At 40.7% G+C, this 18,951-nt stretch overlaps 1 protein-coding gene across 3 annotated transcripts in view; it reads left to right on the top strand.

The window, feature by feature from the left end:
- The window catches only part of CPNE4 (copine 4), a 670,646-nt gene that overhangs the window by 227,472 nt on the left and 424,223 nt on the right, over positions 1-18,951 (top strand). The gene's annotated exons all lie outside the window — the stretch shown is intronic.

Raw genomic sequence — 18,951 nt, 5'->3', positions numbered from 1 at the left:
ACTGTTGTCTTCTCTCATCAAATCTGTTTTTCAGATGTATGGTTACAGATTGATGCAATATCATGTCTTTTATTTTGAATCAAATTTATTTAAATCCTTCATCCAAAACAAGAGCTGAGTCGATACCTAGGGCTTAGATTTCATGTGCTATCAGAGCAAAGTCTTAAAGTTAGAAGTTCCTTTGGGTAAGAGATGGCACTGTTTCTGCAGCTTGGAAATGAAGATGGTAATATTCAGCTTCACAAAATTGGACATAATTTAAAACTTTAACATACTTTCCTGCTTGCTTTATTTGTAAATGTTGATCCTGGCACGGAGAACCTCAGAGCTTTTCTTCTTTTCTTGTTTCACATCTCCTTAGGAACGTGCAAAAGGAAAGGTAATAAAGGACAATCTTTTCAAGATAAAACATGATTCATAAAGGTGACAGCCACGCCATATGTGAGCAGTGATTAACAGCTGCAGAGTCTGCTAACGGCTTTTTAAAAATAAAGTGATAAAGCAGATTTTCCCATTATTTTGTGTTTCGGTGCTTGCTCAAGTGCGTCGCTCTGATTTTTTCTCAGCTTCATTTTATTCTGTAGCAGTCGAATTACCCTTTGTGTCCCTGCAGTGCTATATTAGGGCTTAGTTCAATATTTCGCATATACCCCTGATTATTCTTCCAGTGATATTTTAAGTTTCAAGACGATGTGGTGTATTCCAACTGTAACCTCCCCTAAAACCAGCTCATTTTATTTCTGTAGAGTGCATTTGGGTGGCCAGAAGGGAGAGCATTTCAAGCCTTGCTCATTTGGAATTGGTTTAGTTTAATTTAGAGTCGTGATGGCAGTGGGCATGGGCTTGATGAAGTGTCACGAGTTTAAATGGCCTTCCCCTGCCATCGCCAGCAGATACAGACTGCAGGGCTGGTGGGTACAGATAGTCATGAAGACTGTTCACCTCTGAGAGGTGGGGTGGAAGGGGAAGAAAGCTCTTATTTTAAAATTCAGTTGTCATTTTAGTGAAATAATTCTAGGAAATACATTTTCATGATTTCAGTTGTCTTTGGCAAACTCAGTGAACCTTCTTTTCCTGATTGATAAGTCCCCAGCAACTTGCCTAACATAGGGTGATAGTTTAATCTTGTGTGGGTCACAGTTCCCTTGGAGAATCTACTGAAAGCTAATGGACTGTCTCACCTGAAAAGCAAGCACAACCTATTTGTAACCAAGTATGCTTCTAATTTCGGGGTTTACGGATGTAAACCTTCACCTTTTCCCTCCAACAGCCCTTTCATTGTCTCTTCAACAGAGGTGTTTTCTCTGACTCATTTCTTTTTTAAAAAGTATGTACATGAACATTTATAATGTTGTGGTATTTCTGTTAGAGGGAAAAGGGAACAGTAGAGCTGGAGATATCTTGAGAAGCTGGAGTTGCCTGGGGTCTTTTTTTTTTTTTTTTTTTTGGTTACCACAAAGAGCTATGCATTTGTCAAGAGTTCGACTCCAGCCTTCCTGTGTTGTCTGGGGCACAGTCCAGATTGAGTGTCTGGGTCCTCAGGGGTGGATGAAGGAGGTGCTGTCAGGGGGTTGGCAATGAGGGAGGCATGGCTGCGTGCCAGGCCGTGTCCTCAGAGGCACTCCCCTGCCCCCACCCCGTGGAGCCTCAGAGCCCTGATTCCCTGATGGGCTGCCCAGGGAGCCAGTGGACTGAGTATGTCATGTGACACATTGGCACAAATAAGAGGAGAAGACCTCCTACTGCAACTCCTGGTGCTGGCCAGTGGGGCCTCAGGCTTCTGCCCGGACATCCTCCAGAGCTCTTAGCCCTGGGCTGTAAATGCAGCCTTCCTGGGGCTGACTTCCCAGGATCAGTAGCACCGTACCTGCAGGAGATGGCAGGTGCTGACCAGTGAAGCAAATCGGTGTTGGAGGTGGTTTACACACAGCTTTATCCAGGAGCGCCGATAAGCCTTGGACTAGGTGCTGGGTGCCCTGTAAGGCACCAAGAGATATTTTGGAACAAGAAAGGGAATAGTGTAAAAAATGGAAGATCCTGAAGTACAAGGGTAAGACTTGTCCTCTGTCCCTCTTTTCTTTTTTCTACCTACCCTTCTTCCTTCTACCCTTTTAACCATTTTTCTTTCTATCCTTCCTTTCTTCTGTCGTCTCTTTTTCATCCTTCTTTCTTTCCTCTCTTTCTTTGTTTTCCTTTTATCATCTTTTTCTTCCATCCATTCTTCCTATCCTTACATCCTTCCTTTAAGTCAACAGATATATCCAGGTGTCTCCCGGGTCTTTTGCTTCTTAGCTTGCACGGAATTCCAATTTCCTCCCTGGTGCAACAGACCCGCCCTCAGGCTACTGTGGGGCATTTTTCTCCTGTGTTACCTCTTCCCTACTCTTCCTTTTTTTGTCTTCCTTAATCACTAGCATATATTGAATACCTACTATGTGCAATTTACTGCCTTAGGAAAAAAAAAGTAAAATAATTATGGACTTCACTTTCAGAAAGCTTAAGATCAAACTTAGGAATTGAGGCATGTGTATGTGAGAAGCCAGATAATAGAGTAACAGTTATATGATGCCACAAAACAAGAATGCGAGATGATGCAAGACAGTGTGGGCATCCTTGCTAGATGAGTAGAATGAGAGACATTTTGGGTTCAGAGAATGGAACATTTTTTTGTGGGGTGGATGGGTTTGGGGAAGTCTTATAGAGAAGTTATGTAAACTAGGGTTCCAAATAGGATTTTCATATTTGGAGAGGAGAAAATGTCAGTCCAGGAAGCGGAGACTGATATAAGTAAAAGCTCAGCAGCATCTCCTTCCCTCCCCCCCACCCCACCTTCATTTTCCAAGGGAAAGTTCCAGGAAAGTTTTCCTCTCTTTTAATTCCTTTGGCTTCTCCTCTCCTCTCCGTTTTTATTTTTTTTTAATTTATTTATTTATTCATGAGAGACACAGAGAGAGAGATTGCAGAGACAGAGAGAGAGAGAGGCAGAGACATAGGGAGAGGGAGAAGCAGACTCCTCGCTGGGAGCCCGATGTGGGACTTGATCCTGGATCCCGGGACCATGACCTGAGCTGAAGGCAGGCGCCCAACTGCTGAGCCACCCAGGTATCCCAAGGCTTCTCCTTTCCTGATCATACTGCCTTCTCTCCAGTTGTCATTTTTTTCCCCCAGGTGCCACTTCTCTTCAGCTGGCAGTGGGCTCTGGGGACTCATTCAGTTTATCTCAGACCCTGCCTTGATCAGTAGATTGGTTACTTTATGCTGCATGTGAAGAGCCATTTGGAATGGAAGTCTAAATTGAGGAGAGAGCATTTGAAACTTATTTCCCAGCCATGGTTGAAATCCCAGTCTTTAATTTTTGGCAGCTCTTGGGTGAGCCAAAGTACCGCTCTTAGGGCTAATGTCTGACATGCTGGAGATCTCAGAGAGCCAGGAAGTCAAAGATCTCAGCTGGAATTCCGAGTGTGGCTGATCTAAGATGGTAGAGTCCAATCCAGGATGTGACCAACTTTTGGCATGTTGTTAGATTTTTATTTTCTTTTATTGCAGCAGCTCAAAGTTCAAAGAATCTTAGAGATTGTCTTGACTTTTACATTGTTCAATCCTGTAGGTCAGGAAACTCTCCTGTTTTCCTTGCTCCTTGATACATATATTTAACCTGTGTTCTTGGATGTTTCTATAGTAAATGTGTATCTTATGAGCTGAAAGCAATTCATACTATTTTTTTTCCAGTATCTCCAGTCTGTGAAGGAGTATTTTATTTTCAGGTGCCTGATGAGCCCTGATCTTAGCCTGATGTCTGGGTCTTTCCTGGCAGTGACTAGAATGAAATCTGACTGATACACAGTGGTGACAGTCTAGCTGTGGAGGTTGAAGATTCTAAATTTGTTCCTGCTGAGGCTGGCATTTTTCTGTGATTGTTCCATGCAATGTATTTAACAGCTTACCCTCATCAGCAGCATTCCTTAGGAGATAGAGGATGGCTGGAATCCCCTTGCCTTGTGGCCTTTTGATTTTTGCCATTAAGTAAAGGAAATAATCTTTTTGTCAAATATTTGTTGGCTGCTCAAAAAAGACATTTTCTCCTTAGTAAATTACAAGTGATTATTTAAAAATTCACATTCAGGCATCTCGTATGTCGTGTGTGTGTGTGTGTGTGTCTGAGGAGTTAGAACAAAGAATTCCTTTTCCTTTAAGGACAGTGTAGTGATTCTTAGGGTCTATTTGACTTTCTTCCTTTTCTTCATCAGATGAAATCTGGTTAAAAGAGTTATCTTGTAGCAGAAAGAAAGAGGCAAGATGGCCCTGGTGGTAAATGGAAGCCTCACTATAAGCTATTCTAGAATGGCATTTGTCAAAAGTCAATTTTGAAATGTTTTATTCAATTCCATCTTATAAATGAGGAAACATAGGTATAGAGAAATATAATGGTTTAGGCCAAAGTGATTTGGACCAGATCTATAGTAAATTAAAGGAAAACCAGGATCTGATAAAAGATTCTCTGACTCTTGGAAATAGTTTGAAAATAGAATCTTTATTTGTAACTTATTACCGAAATATGTTAGACAAAGAAAGTGATGATAAATAAATTAAATATTTGGTCAATAGAATAAATCAAATAGTTTGTTCCACATTTTATTAGGAATGATATAACAGAATTTTGAAGAAAAATTTTAAAAATGGAGGATAAAATGTTTTTCAAGGATATAAAGGTTTTTCACAAAGACAGGGTCTTTTGTAAAAATTTTCTCAGTTAAATAAAGTAAAAGATGGGCACATGGGTGGCTTAGTGGTTGAGCATCTGGTCATAATCCCAGGGTCCTGGGATCGAGTCCCATGTCGAGCTCCCTGCAGGGAGCCTGCTTCTCCCTCTGCATATGTCTCTGCCTCTCTTTCTGTGTCTCTTGTAAATAAATAAATAAATAAATAAATAAATAAATAAATAAATAAATAAATAAATATCTTTATAAAAAAAGAAGCAATCAGACTTATTGCACACTACATTCTTATAACACGACACAATGGCTTTAGAGGTAGAGAATACTAAGCTACCTAAACACTATCCAGTTGCTCGAAACTATTAAATAACTGTTTTGTGAAAGACAGAAGCCAAGAATACAATATATTAAAAGACCATAGAAGTGTGACCCTCCCTATATACCATGAGATGTAATGAAAACTGTAATTAGACTACATTTTCTACTCCCAAATGCCAATGTTAGACAAGAAAAACAGATTAAAATAGCTTCTGAATCAAAAACATTTTAAGGAAAAAAGAAAAAGAAAAGAAAAAAGAAAAATCAAAACAATCTGGATATTAAGGAAGGAAAAAACAAGTAGTCTAAGGAACAAAGCCATCATTTCTCACCCCGGCTAGGTAGTGCCTCTGCTTCCTCTTCCTCCTCAGCTGCCCCTAGTCCTCATCCCAGTCACTGGGAAATTCAGAATGCTTGACCCCTGCATTCCCCCAGAAGCAGGATCTTGGAGATGAGAGTGAGAATTTGTCCTGGGGCCATTTTCTGTACCCTGTCCCCTTAGTGAAGGTTCTGAGAGTGCCTAGAAAGAGCGTCATTTCTAGCTGTTGGCATGTTTCCAAGGCATTCTAGCCTGATGCTATTGAAAAAGGGCTTTCTTTACAGAGCTGCAGACCTGTCTCCTTATAGATAGCTCTTTTTTTAAAAAAAGATTTTATTTATTTATTCATGAGAGACACAGAGAGAGAGAGAGGCAGAGACACAGGCAGAGGGAGAAGCAGGCTCCATGCAGGGAGCCCGACGTGGGACTCGATACTGGGTCTCCAGGATCGCACCCTGGGCTGAAGGTGGCCCTAAACCGCTGAGCCACCCGGGCTGCCCCTTATAGCTCTTTTAATGGCATCTACCACTTTTAGAACCTGGCTCCCCTTGGAGAGGGGACAAGACAGTACAGTGTTGCCCACCTCAGGAGACAGTGGCTCAGAATGAGTCTACTGGCAATCATGCACAATTTGGCTTAGCTCCAATTCAGACTTTGTTTTTTTGTTTCCCATCTCTCAGAGTTGCTACTGTCATTGGCTCCAAGCATTTATTGATCACCTATATTGATTGGATTATTAGAAGCAGTATTGCATAGAAGTTAAGAGTACTGGCTCTGGAGCTGGGATACCAGGATTCAAATCTGGGCTTCATCACTTGGAGCTGCATGATCTTGGGCAAATGACTCAATCCCTTTGTGTCCCAGTTCCATTATTTGTCAGTATCAAATAATGAAAACAGTGGGACCTAAGCCATAGGCTGTTGTGAGGTTGTTAAATGAGAAGGGACTCAAAACACTCTGAATAATGCCTGACATAGCATAAATGCTCTTTAGATTTTAGCAATTATTACTTTAACCTGTGGGGACACTGGGCAAAGGTGTAATGATACTGACAAGTACAAAATACTATCCCTGTTCTGGAAGGATTATGGTATAATCTGGAAAACAATCTTTTACTCATGAAGAAACAATTGGTCTTTTTTTTTTTTTTTTAAGATTTTATTTTTCATTCATGAGAGATGCACAGAGAGAGGTAGAGACACAGGCAGAGAGAGAAGCAGGCTCCCAGGAATTGGTCTTGTGTTCTGCCATTTATGGAAGGATGAGTTGTTATGCCTGGGGGTGTACGCTACTCTTCCCCCTCATGGCCTGGCATGCATGGAGCAGAGGCTCCCTGTTTCCTAACAAAGGTAAAACCTCTAGTCATGTTAATGGCTTCCAGATCTTAGGCCTCTGAGAAATCTTGTTTAGATTTGTGATACAGGCATAAGTCCATATAATTGGCTAAAGAAATACAACATACATGAATTCTGAAATATGCTCCTGCAATTGAGGCCTTCTTTTTTGGTGTTTGTATCCCTTTGGTATATTGGGAAAATGTAGAAGAGAGACCAGACTGGTTTTCAGAATCTTATACTGATTTTTTAATCTTGTGATGCCCAGACAGATGCCAAGGGAACTAACGTTTGGGGCATATCTTAGAATGAAATATCCAAAAAAAAAAAAAAAAAAAAAGAATGAAACATCCATGCTCCAAGTGAGTTCCTTCTCTTACTGCATGATAACAGTTTTCTCTGTTTAATCTTTTTCCCAACTCCATGATGATCAAGGGTAGAATCAGAGGAAGGATTTCCCACCCTTGCCATCTTGGGTTCTCATTTCTGTTTGTTCAGGAGCATCCCATCTTTGTGGCTTTCATAACCTGTCAATGAGCAGGGGCTAAGGTTCTCCCCATCTCATGCTCTGCACCACCTAGAGCAGGGGACAGCAGACTGCAGCCAATGAATCCAGTCTAACTAACCACCAGCTTTTGTAAATAAAGCTTTATTGGAACACAGCCACAATCATGAATTTGTGTATCATCTGTGGCTGCTTTTGTGCTACAATGGCAGAGTTGATTAGTTGTGACAGAGACCCTATGAACTACAAAACCTAAGAAATGTGCTTTCTGGCCCTTTATATCAAAAGTCTGCTGACCCATGACCTATAGATTAGACATAGGAAAAGGGGAAGGTTTTGTCCTGAGGCAATATCAACTGGTTCCCATGCAGGAAAACTGATGTTGCTTAAGTTGTAGTATATAATAACTCATTCAATTACAATTGAAGTTGCCCCTAGTAATATGCCATATTTTTCTCATCACAAAAATCATATGAAATACTCTGGTGGTGGGAAATTTAATGGGCTTCTCTGAAATGATTTCCTGTTTTCATAGCTATGCCATGCTGGCTATTACAATTTCAAAACAAAACCATCCTTTGGGCTTTGACCTTGCCTAAGTGTTGACTCTGAACTGGGTAATTGGGCTCCCAGCTGTTGAGAGCTGGTAATTGGGCTCCCCCTTACTCCTTTGAATATGTTGAGTTTTTCTGGGCCTCCAGCTATGTATGAAGTACCTCAAGGAACCTACACCATGGCAGGTAGTCTGCCTTTCTACTTTCTGTCATTAGAGGGACCACAAGGAAGACACATGGTGAAATCCACACTTTTTGATCAATAAATCTTGTTTTGAAGGACAGTAGGGAGTTCAGGAGCCACTTATTTTCCGTATATAACTGATTCTGCTTTAGAAGTGGTCAGTCTGATCTCAGTTCTGTGACAACTCATTTTTGTGATTTTGAGCAAACTTCTTCCCAGAGCTTTTGCAGAGGATTGTTCACTGCACCTCATTGTGAGGCCTGTCTTGGCCTGAGATCCAGGCCACGTCTACTCGTCAGGCTTTGTATTCACCCTGGCTCAGGATTGGCTCCATCCAGATCAGTGCCATTTCTTATTTGCACAAAGGTGCCCTATGGGTTAGTGGCAGTTCTTGGTCCTCTTTTCTTTCTGTGCTTCAGTTTTACCAGCTACGGGAAATTATGCTAGCTGGTTTCCAAGGCATCTCTGAACTCTTTGATATGAAGGCCTTTTGAGGCAGTCTGTGTGGCTGGCTAAGCAGTTATCTTCATGCTCTCTGGTGCTCCCCTGCCTGGGGTGCCTTTGAAGCCAGCAGGGAAAACTGCATTCCAGGAAATGGGGCTTGAAGAGAGGAGAGCTCCAGGGTTGCTCTGAGGACAGGGCTCTGAAGACTGAAGGTAACAGTGTTGAGGCAAATATTGGATAGGAGAAGTCAGAGGGGTGTTGGATCAAAGGCAGATGTGGCTAAGTCTGGCCTGATTCTGCTCAGTACTGGAACAGAGGAGAATGACCAGAGCCCCTCTGTCTCCATGCACAAGGGGAACATGAGCTTGAGTATCAGGTATTGATAGTCTTTTCTCTGTGACCAGATCATCACTGGGGTCAAGCTTGGCCTGTGACAGTAGAGACCTGGGCATAAGAATGACCAGCTACCTGGTCTGAGCAATGGGATGGTAATAGTTAAGGAAGGCAAATAAGGTGGCCTGTGGGGTGTTAGTACATGGTGGTGGGACTCACTGGAGCCAAAGAACCCTCTAAGGAAAGAGGTGACAGGTCTGAGCATCTTTGAGATCTTTCAAACTCAAACCCCAATTTCCTCAAATTACCAAGATACTTGGTAAATTTCTCTTAAAAGTCTATTTTGTTCTGTTTTGCCCTCACTTTGTTGAGCCTTAATAATCATCACTTGGGTATTTGTAGCTGTGTGTTGACATAGTACTAAATACTTTCTTATCATCTCATGTAATTTAAACTTCATACAGTTAGGAGTGACTGGTTCTGCCTGTGGTTGGCAGAAAAGGAAACTGAGGCTCACCAAAGTTAGATAAGCTGTCCAAGGTGGCAGAGCCAGAAAGATCTCCACCTAGAATTTATATCTAGATCTTACATTCAGATGATACGGCTTTTAAATGCTATGCCCTGATGTCTCCCTACGCGACCCCGAATGTGGCTAATTTAATTGTTAGTGCAATGAGGTTGCAGAGGAAGAGGGAACTTTCTTATATGTTCAGTGATAATATACCCCAGTGTTTCTCAACCTCAGCGTTCTTGATATTTGTGGCCAGAGAATTCAGTTCTTGGGGACAGTCCTGTGCATTGTAGTATATTTAGCCTCATCCCTTGTCTCTACCCACTAGGTGCCAGTAGCACCCTCATTTCTGCCCAATTGTGACAATCCAAAATATCTCTAGACTTTGCTCAGTGTCCCCTAGGAGACCAAATTGACCCTGGTCAGGTGAGAATCACTGATATAAAGTAATGTTAATTTGCCATAAAATAAAATAAAAGCTCTGCATACGTAATTTCTTTATTGTCCTCCTTAATTTTTTTCTTTTGCACCAAGATTCTGTTGCACCAAGATTCTATTGACTTGGGCCATTCTCTTTGCCTGGCTGACATTCTGAACTGTGTCACTGGGAACCCTTTACCTTGTTGGCATCTTCCCAAACTCCCCAGACACCCTTTCTTTGAGCCTGGAGTCTCCTGGGGAAGTATTAGGAGCCAGCCAGCTATGAAAACAATGTGCTCTTCTTTGTGCTAAGTGCCTCTGCTCAGGCAGTAAAATGCTTCAGTGGCATAAACATATGGCATCAACATGGCCTCTGAAAACCACGCTGGGTGTCTAACAAGCATGGAGGGAAGGGGACAGGCTGTGTTGAGCTCCAGAAGCTCATAAAACAGACTCCTCCCACCCCCAGGAGCAGCTGAGCTGGTGTTCCTAGGCATCTTGACTCCACCCAGGCCAAGGCTTTATGGCGAAGAGGGCTGGTATCTTGAAGCCATTGCATTTTGTTCCTTTAATAAAACACCCTGCAGACCTTGACATCTGCCGCAGAGAAAGACCCAGAGCAGCCATGTGGCCCAGCGCCAGCCCTTACCTCTGGCTCCAGGCAGGCATCCTGTTGAGCTATGCTTTCTATTAGGTAAGAGGACACAGGCAGCTCAGCAGTGACCCACTGCTTTCTGAGTGCACAGCCTCAAGAGAGTTTTAGGCCCATAAACAGCCTGGGGTATTGGTCACAAAGCAGGTATCTGAACTGCTCAGCAGCCCAGCTTAATAATCCCAGGTTGCAAAAGGTTAGGGAGGTCATTGGCATAGTTTGCCAGAAAAGTGGGCTGCTTGTGAATTTTCATAATTATGCCTAGAGTGAGACATCTTTCTCCTGGGTAATGTCATTGTGGGGATTGATAATGGGTTTTTAAATTAGGTTTTTTTTTTTTTTTCTTTTTAAGAACATAAATTTTTTGGAGCTAAATAAAGTTACCAGGAAAAATCTTTAGAAATTTAGTTCAGTGAACTCTTCTTCGTGAAAGGATTAATGGGCATATCCTGAACTGTAGTGACAGCCTGAGGTGTACACATGCCTGTACCTTCATGTTCCTGTGCACATGCGTGCACATATATTGATTTCTCCATATGGAAGGATCAGATGAGCCTGTTCTAAATTCCATTTCAGTCATTTCCTGCACATAAGGCTTGGATGAGTTACTTAACATCTCTGAGCCTGTTTCCTTGTCCTTAAAAGAAGGAATAATAGTACATATATTACGGCATGGTTGTAAAAGGTTGGTTATAATGTATTTGAAGTTGCAAAGCATAGAAGGTACTTGATAAATAGTATGAGCATTATTATTATCACAATATCAGTTTTTAAACCATTAAGAAAAATAGATACCAAATCTAAGACAGAGCTGATTTTCTTGGATAACTCTTCAGTTATTAGGCTGTTATGCCTGATACTCCATGTCCCACTTGGAACTAAATGTGGGTGCTTTCCATCTCAAAAGAACTTTCTTTCAATCCTTATTTGATAAGGATGATAAGTTGTCTTTCATACTGCTAATTATTTCTACTTAACATTTCCAAGGGCTCAAGCTTTTCATTAATTCCGTAAACATTTGTTAAATACTTCATATGTGTCAGACACTGATCTAGGGGCTGGGAATTCAGAATGAAAACAAATACAAAGGGATGCCTGGGTGGCTTAGTAGTTGAGCCTCTGCCTTTGGCTCAGGGCATGATCCTGGAGTCCCCGGATCGAGTCCCACATCGGGCTTCCTGTATAGAGCCTGCTCCTCCCTCTGCTTACGTCTCTGTCTCTCTGTGTCTCTCATGAATAAATAAATAAAATCTTAAAAAAAAAAAAGACACAAAGACCCTTGTTTGCTGGTAGTTTACATGCCAAGTTCACTTCAACGATGCCATTAGGAAAGTTGGGTGCCATTCACCATCAGAGGTATCCATTGTGAATAGACTCTGTGCCATCCTCTGTGCTGGGTGCTTAGGGAAGCAGGATGTAGTGATGAACAGAAATAATAGAATACGGAATATGGTGGGTGTGTTGAGTAATTGACACGTGAGCAATAGTGAGACAGAAAATATAAAATCATGACAGGTGTCATGACAATCCAAGAACTGATTTAGAATAAATTTATGGATGAATAATTCATTAAGGCTTATTAAGGGAGGTTGAGGGAATAGTGCCTGGAACATAGTTTGTGAATGTTTGAATGAATGGAACTATTGAATGAAGGAAAGGACTGCCATGTATGGCTGTATAGGTTTTATACTGCACAACTTAAAGGCATGCCATTTAAACTGTGGAGATAGTGTCCAAATTGTGTGGTCATGTAGAATGGTTCTGCCAAGTACTTCACATACACAGTCTCATTAATTTTTCTAACACTCCACTGTATAAGTGTGTTTTCCTCATTTTTCAGGCACAGAATTTGGGACTCAGGGAGGTTATTACTTGCATTGAGTCAGTGCGGGGGGGTGCGGGGGTAAGGTATGTAGGGGGGAGGGACTTACAGTTGGAATTCAGACTCTTCTGATTCTAGAGTTCCTGCTTGGAAAATAGGAGAAAACAGTTTCATGAAATTAAACTTGATGGCTTGGGTCTTGTCTTGCCTTTGAACCAAATATTCAGGTCTTTTGGGTCAAAAAGGAGAAATGAAGATACTGAAATGATTACTTTTCCAGGTCCTGGGCTTTAAACTCACAAACTCTGTAAGACTCCTGTCCTGTTTTCTCCTACCTGATCACATCATACTCTTGGCTCTTTTTTTTTCTCTTCTCAAAAGAAGCTTGGATCAAACATCCCACCTGGTAGAGATGGTGGGCACACCATTTGTATTATTAATAAAAACAAAAAGTAACAGCTCTACATCATCTGAAGGGAGGAGCTGTTATAGTAGGAGTTGTTGAAGCATAGGTTCAGCTTGTCTGGCAGGAAGATGAATCCTGTTCTGATGTGCTATTACTTCTAGAACTCATTTTTAATGTCTCTTCATCCCTGAATCAGCAGTAAACTGGGTAATACAATGTCATGTCAGTGTCTTCTCAAGACTTGCTGATTGTGAAATAACAAGTCCTTCCTCGCACTGTCCCCCTGAAGTCTTAGCACTTCATGCCTATATATGATAACAGAAATCCACGGGAGGTGGGGTTGACTTCTCCTTGTTTGTAAAGACAATTTATTTCTCAATCAAATTTTTAATATAACAGCTCAACCCAAAGAACTACAAAGGTAAAAGCAAAATTTATGTATGGTTTAAAAATGTAAGTAACAATGAATACAATTTTAAACTTTCAGAAAATGGAGGGTTGCGAGTTATATGACTTTGGAAGGGGAATTGCAGTATACCTACTTTGCAAACTGCTTGCTTCTTGTGCTGTACACGTCTCTCCTAATTTGAGAGCCCTGTGGGATACTTAGGAATAATCTATTTACCGTGGTAAATAGACTTTACATCCTTTGTTCTGATTATCTTTCATAAGGAAGGGGAGGAGTGAGGAAGAAATGTGTATTTCTGAGTTATGTACTTGATTTCCTTGATTCTTTCCAAGAGTTCTGAAAGGAAGATATTATTACCTCAATTTTATTAATGATAAAACTATTGATGATAAAACTGAGGTCTTCAGAAGTCACATGGCTCAGGTATATGTTCAGGTTTTTCACATCTGGACTATGCTGCACATTCTGTGCTCTTTCTGCAATATTGTATATTTTAACACTTGGGAGGAAGGAAAGGACTGCTCTCCTTGAATATAAGGAAAAACAATTCTGTGCTAATAATAATATTCCAGGTAATTAAAAGGTAAATAAAAAACAACTGTAGTGGGTATTTAATGAGTAATTGCTTTGTGTTAGGCATTGTGCTAGATATTTTACTCTCACAGTGCTACAGTGAGGAAGGTACTATTTTTAATCCCCATTCAACAGATGATGAAGCTGAGACTCAGTGAGATAAATATCCTCCCCATGGTCACAGTTGTTAGAAGTGCTCTATCTTTGTACTCTTATGGTTTTATTCTTTGTTAGACTTTACATTTCTAGGAGGCAAAGAATATCCCCCATTAACTTCTTTATTCCTAGAAGCCCCTGCAAAGTGGTTTTTCTCATAGTAGGTGGCTACTGGACACCTGCATGGGTCAATGCCAATGGACCCTGAGGTCTGCTCTCTCCAACCTGTGCTTTTGGTCCCTTCACACATTTTGACCAATCATGTTTTATCAGGTGGGCAGATGGGGAAGAAGAGTGCCTTAACAGATTGTTGCCTTCTACAATAGAACATATGATAGGAATGGAACCTTCATTTTTTTTGGGGGGGGGGAGGGTGACTCTATTAGTATAAGATAGATTGTGCTAACTTAAGAAATAACCCCAATGGCTTAATACTATTGAGAAGCTCTCTGGGGCAGTTCTCCATTATCAGTGATCCAAGATACTGCCTTGATCTCTGGCTTTGCCACTTCAGTACAAGGCCTCCTTGGTAGTCACCACAGCAGGGCAGCTGGGTGTTGGCACTGTCTTGCAGTGGTCATTGAAGAAACACACATTGCTTCTAGTCACATCCTATTTACTGAAATTGGTCATATGCTCTCAGATTGCTAAGAAGGTGGAGAAGAGGAATCCTCCCTTGTACTCAGAAGGAGAGGAAATATACGTATAAGTGAGCTCCAGAAGACTCTACCTTGGTGGTATTGTTCTTTACTTTTTTTCTACTATTGACTCATGGAAATGATTAAAGGTAACAGCTATATTAACAAGATGTTTCTTCAGAGTAGTTTCATGGACTTGCACTTCTATTAGGCATTTGATGTTATTTAATTCCATATGCTTAACCACAGTGACTCATGTCTAGATTTGGCTATTTGAGGTTTCTATATGTTGGCTATACCAGTAGGTATATTTTTTTAAAAATTGTACACCATCAAAAATGTTTTATTTTGAGAAATTGTTCTATTTTCTTGATACTGTCTCAAGGGATGGCTTACCTGGAGTTCTTGTTGTTTTTTTTTATGTCAGTTTAAAAATATTTTCCATCAGATTGTTATAATCCTTCATAAAATGATGCTAAGTAAAATTAACATAATATAAAACTATATGCATTATGATCCCAAATTCTGTGTCTCTCTGATAATTGCTGTCCATGTCTCACTGTCTCTCTGTCTCTCTCTCTCTCTATACACACACACCTCTTCCCATACTGAAAATCAATAATACATCAAAATATTAATAGCTGTAATCTCTGAACTTAATGGTTATTTAGTTTTCTATATTTTCTGAATTTTACAAAATTTTTATATGGAAATTCAACTTTAAAAAATTAACATTTCTTTTCTTTAGATATGTAATAAGCAGAAACAGTACATTTTAGATAGAGATATAGAATGGATATTTCAAAGTATGTATATATTTTTTCAATTCTGGCTCACAGAATGGAATTAAGTAGTGCTCATTATAGATTAGTCCCTTGCTCTGTTTTCTTTTTGAAGTCATGTAGAACTTATAGACGATGTTGAGAGAAGTATGCAGAGAGCAGGAGGGAGAGAGCTGTCATTCAGAACTGAGGGGACCATCATTTCCATCACAAAATCCAATTTAATTAGGGTCAGCCAGTCCCCACATCACTGTCCCCCTCTGCTCTTCCAGGTTAGTTAATTCGGTATCTTCTGATGAATGTCATCTTGCAATTAAAATGCTGGTGCCGGCAAGTTTCAGCATCTCAGCTTCCATGGCCCTTCGCTGTCAGCAGCCTTGTCTTTTTAATCAGGACCTATATGACTCTCTTCCAACAAATAATTTCTTATTTTCACAGATCCCAATAAACCTGGGTAGAAAAGGGAGATATTCATTGAATTTTAATTTAATCACTTGCCTCTCAGGATATGTGCTAAAAAGATGCCATTAGGATAGTTCATACAATGCATGGATGATGTGTCTGCTAGGGTCTGAGCCCCATTGACTCATCACCTCATAGGGAGCACTCAGGGTGAGCCCAGTGCCTGCCACCCAGAAACAGGAGGTGAGGATGGCTTCCTGTGAAGTAGGAGAGAGGTGAGCCTGCAGCTCTTGAGGTCATTGTACGCCTGTTGTAGGAGGGGAATCTGAGCTCCGCTTGCCTGTTCCCCAGAAATAAATTAGCAAGGCAAGGTGCTGAGGTTGGTAGAGTGTGAGCTGACAGGGGCTTTGTGAAGAGGCTAATCGGACTAATAGTGCAGAGCCTCCTGACTAGAAGAATTCATCCAAAATAGATGGAGAAGTTGCCTTTTGATAGATGGCCCCACTGTTCTCTCACACACCTCTTAACTGCACAGTGTCCCTCATGTGGCACCATAATGTCGTTTTTGTGACCCATAGGCTTACAGTGTTGTGTGTATGTTCATAACATGCTGCTGCCAATGACTGAGCAAAGGAGTAGAGTGTGTCTGTGACCATGAATTCCATTCAGAACCCACAGCTTATTCACTGGACTCAGTACTTCTCAAGCCCTAGTGTACAGACAATCACCTGGGGGATCTTGATAAAATGCAGATTCTGTGTGAGTAGATCTGGAGTGGGCCTGAGATTCTGCATTTCAACATGTTTCTAGGAGATGCTGAGATGGCTGGTTGCAGGACCAGGCATTGAGTAATGATGGTTTAATGAATGGGCAGCTGTTGTCTTCATGGGGATCATTAGCCTATCAGATGGATGTTGCTTGGTATGTTCCTCTGTTTAAATTTTTATCTATTATAAATGGTGATTTTTTTTTTTAAGATTTATTTGAGAGAGAGAGAGCGAGAGCGAGAGCGAGCAATGGGGCACAAGTGGGAGGGGCAGAGGGAGAAGAAGAGAGAATCTCCAGCAGACTCCATACTGAGCACAGAGCCTGATGCAAGGCTCCATCTCACAACTCTGAGATCATGACTGGAGCGGAAAGCTAGAGTCAGACACTTAATGGGACTATGGCACCCAGGTGCCCCAAGGGGGATTGTTTTAATATGGCTTTTGAGATACAAATAACTCTTAAAGGGATTGATTCATGATTGTTTTTTTTTTTTTTTTCTTTTTTAAAGTTGCTAAATGGGCATCACTGGTTGATTTTCTGCAGGCCTGGCAGAGGCACACTTCCTCACCTCAAATCTGCCTCCCTAATTTCCTAAACTATAAGCTTCTGGAGAAAAAAGGCCAATGCTTTATGTATATAGGTGCTTAATAAAGACTTTCTCGTCATATTTCACATTTTTGGAATGTGATTTAATTGGCAAAAACCAAAAATAATTAAAAAGGCTTAAGTATTTGGGTTAAAAGTGGCAAGAAAAATTAAATTTATCTGGGATGTCATTGCTTTGTATTCCTGTTTCAATCAGAATTCAACTCCTTACAAAGACTCCCATAAAAGTGACAAGTCAGCTACACATTAATGAGAACTTTGATCTCTGTCACTCGCCTTTTCTTCCTGGGTACCACTGAGGCTTTCTGCCAAGGCATTGGTTTAATTTAATATCCCCATCTCTGCAGCAATTGGTCTTTGGCCTTCTGAGACTCTATTCTGAACGCCACAGTGTGCTATTGAGATGACTGATGGGGCAAATAAGAAAAATCAAGAAAGCAGCCATGGGAGGCTGTTGCCACAATGGACGTGGGTGCCAGAGGTGATGACAAGATTGGCAGCCTAACAGATTTTTATTAGCTGGAGCTGCTGTGTCTGCAGTGATATCATCCTTCGGAAAGGAGCCCAGGACTCACTGGGAACAGCATAACCTGGTTAAGGAAAATAAAAGTGTTTAGAAAGGATCATAAATGGGAAAAAAATTTTATTCAGCAGCAACTGATCTAGGGAAGCTAGAAAAATGAGTTTAGTTGCATATGGGCTACCAGAGTTAACATGCAATGATTTCTTGCACTGGGCAAGCCTTTAAATAACCTTCTATAATTTGGGGAGAGCCAGTGGTATGACCTATAGATGTGCGTGTTAGTCTGGACTCATCCTTTGTGTCTCTGGATATTCTTTTCATTTGTGGAATGCATGGAAGGAGAAAGGATTAAGGCCCATGTTTTACCTCTTCATTTGTCATGGAGCTATTTTTAAGGTTTGTTGCTTGGAATATATACCTTGTATGGATGGCTTTTTTTTTTTTTTTAAATGCTGACTACATGGCTCCAGCTATTTCCTCTGAACCAGGCCAGTAGGCTTTGAATTTGTGTTTGTAATAGTTGCTACATCATGATGTGATGTATTTGTAGTTTTCATTTGCAGACAGATTGCCTTTATCATTTCATCTGTGGTATATTGATTAAAGCAACCACATTGCTGACATTATCTACTCATTATACTTGGATAAGATTTTCCCTCTGCCCCTTTAGGAAAGCATTTTATTTTCATTCTTCGACATTAAGATTAATCATAATCCTCATCTATTCAAATCAAGTCACCTTTCGGTCAATCTGGTTGACCTTGTTCTCTAGCCAGCCAAATAAATCATTTGGTAATCAAGATTTAGTTGAATTTGCTTTGCTTTCTTCCTCAGGTTTTAATATTCAGGACCTAGACTTTTCTCTTCTGGTAATGCTTGCAATATAAAGTGTAGATCTGAGAGACTATACTCATACATTAAAGCAACTTTGTTTTGACATGATCCTGACTAATTTTACTGAGGTTTTGTTTTGAGTTGAGGCTATCTTAACATTTCTGTGCCTTAGTTTTCTCATCTGTAAAATGTGGGTAATGATAGGATGCAGCTCATAGGGCTGATAGCTGTGAGATTAAGTGAGATAATATCTTCTCCATTTTTTTTTTTTTTTAGATTTTATTTAATTTTTTTTTTAGAGAGAGAGAGCAGGGGAGGGGCAGAGTGAGAGGCAAAGCAGACTCCATGCTGAGTGCAGAGCCCCTTGTGGGCTGGATCTCACTGATCCAGCTGAGATCATGACCTGAGCCAATCTAAGGGTGGCCACTTAACCAACTGAGCCACAGAGGCACCCCTCTACTTTGTGATGTTTGTTTAACATTTGAAATGTTCCTGCCTCTGGACATTTGCACTTGTGGTTTGTTCTGTCTGCCTGGAATGTTCTTTCTCTGAAACTTTAAGCATCAACTCTCTAATTTCTTTATGTTTTTACTCATGGATTACCTTCTCAATGAGATTTCCCTTATCTAAAATGTTTACCTTCACCTTAACACTTTATATCCTTTCCTGCTTCGTTCTTTGTCTTAGCTCTTATCATTGTCTAACAACTGGGTATTTTATTTATCTTGTTTATTGACTGACAC

This window comes from Canis lupus, chromosome 23 (genome assembly GCF_003254725.2).
Source record: "Canis lupus dingo isolate Sandy chromosome 23, ASM325472v2, whole genome shotgun sequence".
NCBI lineage: Eukaryota > Metazoa > Chordata > Mammalia > Carnivora > Canidae > Canis > Canis lupus.
The sequence above is the reverse complement of the archived record's forward strand: the minus strand, read 5'-3'. Positions and strand labels throughout refer to the sequence as shown.